Source organism: Oncorhynchus mykiss, chromosome 7 (genome assembly GCF_057628025.1).
Source record: "Oncorhynchus mykiss isolate SJ-2025 chromosome 7, ASM5762802v1, whole genome shotgun sequence".
NCBI lineage: Eukaryota > Metazoa > Chordata > Actinopteri > Salmoniformes > Salmonidae > Oncorhynchus > Oncorhynchus mykiss.
In genome coordinates this window covers 20,673,584-20,678,144 of record NC_143028.1, presented here as the reverse complement: position 1 = coordinate 20,678,144, position 4,561 = coordinate 20,673,584, and positions in this window count along the sequence as shown.

Here is a 4,561-nt window from a genome sequence, read left to right as displayed (position 1 = left end):
CTGTGTTCTCATATCATTTATTCATGATCCTAAAACTAGAGAGGACCTCCACAATACCCTTGGCTGCTCCTGATCACCATTTATTTATTTTTTACACACCCCTACTCAGTTTCCACATTGAGAAAGACAGACAAGGAGATTGAGTGCAGTAGATCCAACATCGCCTCCACTGGCAGTGAATATGACTCACAGGAACAAGCCCCCAATCTGCAGGTTTCCCTTCACACAGAATAAACGAGAGAGAAAGAAAGAAAGAGTGGATGGAAACGGGGGTTCAGGAACACCCCACCACCTATTGTTTCTCCCCAGCCGACCACTAGCGTGCCATCTCGGGGCAGAGTGTGCCACCGTTCCTTCGCTCCTCCCCCTCTCCTTTCCCCCAGGTTTCCATGGCCCCCCCTGTCCTCTCACCCCCTGGCTCAGAATGAAAGTGCTGGGGTCAGGGAGGAAACGACTACCCCAACTCCTCTGGTTCTCTCAGAGGAAAGACACAGGCAGAATAGGAGACTACAGGAAGTCAAAATTAAATAATAGGAAAGGGAATAAAATGAGTAAAAATGTCACCAAAAAAAGTATTGTTTTTATTTAACCTTTATTTAACTAGGCAAGTCAATTAAGAACACATTCTTATTTACAATGACAGCCTAGACTATGTCTCTGTCATCTAGATAATCAGCATTTTTGTCAGTGAAAGATAGTCTTCATTCCTTCCCAGACTAGCTATTTTTGGGCAATTTCCTTTACCATAATTTTGCAAGAATCAAGCAATATCTTTATCCCCCTCCTCCTCCTTTCTTTTGCTGAGGAAAAACACTGGTATCGATTGAATCACGACAACGGCAGTTTCTCCAAGTGATTAAGTCAATTACAGCCCCAGCATGCTGTGAAGGTTGGGAGTCTATGGATTCACCCCACCGCCCAAATTACAGAGGAGCTGCAGACAGAAATAGCTTGAGCTTTCATCTAAACCTTGAGTTAGAATGCATCTCAAATGGCCCTCTATTACCTATATAGTGCACTACGTTTGACCAGAGCCCTATGAGTTGGTCTTATGGACAGTGGTGTACGGGAGGGTAAATGCATGTAAACGCCGATTATGCACTTTTCCTTTTTATTTTGGCCGAGTGTTCACCCACCTTTTGTGGAAAAGTGCATTGAAAGTATAGGGAGTGTTTCTTCTCTAATCCCGATCAGCATTTACCCATGTATATTTCGACCACTACATCACTGCCTAAGGGCCCTAGTCAAAAGAAGTGCACTATGAAAGTAATATGGGGCCTTTTGGGGTTCAAGCAAGCTGTGTAGACATGGTTTCAGCTCTGTAATCAACACAGCTATCAGGTACGAAGGTACGAAGGTAAGACCCATGTGCAGACGGTGTGAAGTAACAATGCATATTGTAACACCGGGACAGGCAAACGGCAGGTCAAGGCAGGCAGGGGTCGATAATCCAGAGTAGGAGCAAAATACAGGACGACAGGCAGGCTCAGGGTCAGGCAGAGTTCAGTAATCCAGAGGTGGCGCAAAGGTACAGGACAGTGGTCAGGGACAGGCAGAGAGGTCAGGCAGGCAGGTACAGGGTCAGGACAGGCAAAGGTCAAAAACCCGAAGCACGAGAAAACAAGAGGCCGGGAAAAGACAGGAGCAGACAGAACAAACACTGGTAAGCTTGAACAAACAAGACGAACTGGCACAGACAGACAGATAACACAGGTATAAATACACAGGGGATAATGGGTAAGATGAGTGACACCTGGAGGGGGGTGGAGACAAGCAAGAGGACATGTGAAACAGATCAGGGCGTGACAACGGTAAGTAGACAATACTATTGCATGGTTATAGCCTACATATCAGTTGTCTTGAGAAGGGAAAATGCACACCTACAAGAAACACTTAAAGACAAAAAAAATAAGGTAGCCACAAATTACATAATTGGTTAGAGTAGACAATAAAATCACAGTTTTCTAGGATTGTATTCCCTAGCACCAAATGGAAGAAATCAGACGGAAACAGGCAGCGACTACCTAAACTTGTCCAAATGCAGATTGGATTTTTGGTTGCGAAACACTTTGCTACTGTGTGCACAGTAGCGCAGTACATGACTAGGTAGTACCTAGTTGAATGGATCAATGAGAGAAAGGACCACTGAGAACGGGAAGTCATGTGCTGCGTGTAATGAAGAACACACCTTTGGGGGGCAGTGTTCATCCTCTATGAGAAGCGAGAGACTGTTTCCATGATGTGATGACAGAGCGATGCAGCCAAGCTTCCTCTAACAGGTGAAAAGAAAACAGACACATTTTCTTATGTCTTCCCTTGACACCAGTCGGAACTGTTTCTTAAAGGCTTCTGAGAAAAGTAGCAATCAATTGGCAACGTAACCATGTGGCGAGGCAGCGCCTGGGTAGGGTTAGGAAGCAGATCGACAGACGGACAGACAGACTGCACAACCATCTGTTCACACCTCCATGGAGGTAATCAGATATCCTCAGCTGTACAACGTGACTCCGGACAAGCCCCGACTGGTTCCACTTATCCCTCATCGACCAGTGTTCCCCCACCTACCATCTCCACAGACACAGGGGATGTCCGCTCTGCTCCAGTGAACAGTCAGCCTCACCGGTTATTTGTGTGAAAGACCTTTTTAAAAAATATATGTTTTGACTAGGCAAGTCAGTTAAGAACAAATTCTAATTTACAATGACGGCCTAAGAACATTGGGTTAACTGCTTTGTTCAGGTGCAGAACGACAGATTTATTTTTGACCTTGTCAGCTCGGGGATTCAATCTGGCAACCTTTCAGTTAGCGGCCCAGCGCTCTAACCACTAGGCTACCCTGCCTCCCCATTTAACCGGGAAGACAGAGAGCTTAAAGCTCAATAGTGGATGGATGAGACACACTCTACCCCAAGTCATGTCTCTATGAAAAGCTGCCGTGTTCATTACTGCACAACGTAGCTAAACGCCTTGCAACGGACAATGAAAACAAGAGTTCACTTTTTGGACGAGTTTGGGTAGCCCCTCCCTGTGTCCGTTTGTTGTCTTCAGTTTGGTGCCTAGTGAATACGACCCTGGTCCCCGTACAAGGCCTTGTGACAGACTAGCGTCCTGTCCAGGGGACGCCTCAGGCTCCTGCTCTATGGGCCATTCCGGCTCGGACAAGGCTTACCCTCGTTCAAGTCCAAAACAAATCTATTGAGTCCATTTGCTGCTGTCGCATCAATTTCAGTGGCACATCGTTCTCTGACCATCCAGTGTTTGGATCCAGCATAAAAGTCAAAGTCAGGTGAATCCGAGTTGGTCTGATGAACCAATTATACAGTAATTGTTCTGGTCTAGACGAGCGATCCATTATGTGAAAAGGTTGCATTGTGCCTGTCTCCTACAGATTTGGAATGATTATTGTTTTTTGAATGGCAGTAGGGCCATATTGATCTCTGTTATTCTCTTTTCTTACTATTTTCGCTGTCTCCAACCCCCCATCCTTCTCTCCATTCTCTCTCTATTGAATATGGCCATCAATGTGGGGGTGGGGGGGTGGGGGGCGTAATACAGACAGGGAACCAACCGTACTCTTATGCACTCTAAGCTCAGCGTATAGTACCTTTTGGAGGGGGCTATTGCGGTTAAATGATGACGTGTGATGGGTGTGGATTTGTATTTAGTGCATATTTACATGACTTATTTGACTGTGTTTGGTTGAGTTCTGGTACCGCCGTTGACACGTGTGAATGTGGTGTGATGTGATGACGAGTACCACACACACACACACACGTACGAATGCGCTCACGCACACACCAACAAGCTCATCTTGACAGAGAAAACTGCCTTAACCTACAGGGCCTTAAATGAGTTAACACATTTACGTTTACACTCTACCGACGAACTTGACAGATGTTAGCTTGAATGGAGCTTGATCAGTGCATCCAAACTAAACTATCCATTATGCTAATAAGATGGCCTTTTATAAAAGTTACACGTAATTAGTTAGTTGTCGTTAAAGTCACTCTGATCAGGAGTGTCTTTAAATCAGCTTCAATCAGGAAAGTCTCCTGTCACCCATTAGAGATTCCCTGGTACTTTTGTTTGCTTTTTAGCTAGTAGTTTTGAAAGTAGCGCTCCTGAGCCAAAAGTGGCCCCCGAAAATTGCGTATGACCATACACTGAGTGTACAAAACATTATGAAAACCTGCAACCAGGTGGACCGGGGACGGGGACAGCCAGGAGTCATCAGGCCAGGTAGTCCTGAGGCCATGGTCCTTCGGGCTCAGGTGCTTCGGGAGGGAGGAGAGAGGGAGAGAGAGATGGGGAGAGATTAGAGGGAGTATAAGTTCACACAGGACACCAGATAAGACAGTAGAAGTACAGCGGATAGGAAAGACTGATCCTTGCCCCCCCGTCATAGACTATTGCAGCATACATACTGGAGACTAAGACGGGGGGGGGGGGGGGGGGACGACACTGTGGCCCCGTCCGACGATACCCCCGGACAGGGCCAACCCGGCAGGATATAACCCCACCCACTTTGCCAGAGCACAGCCCCCACACCACTAGAGGGATA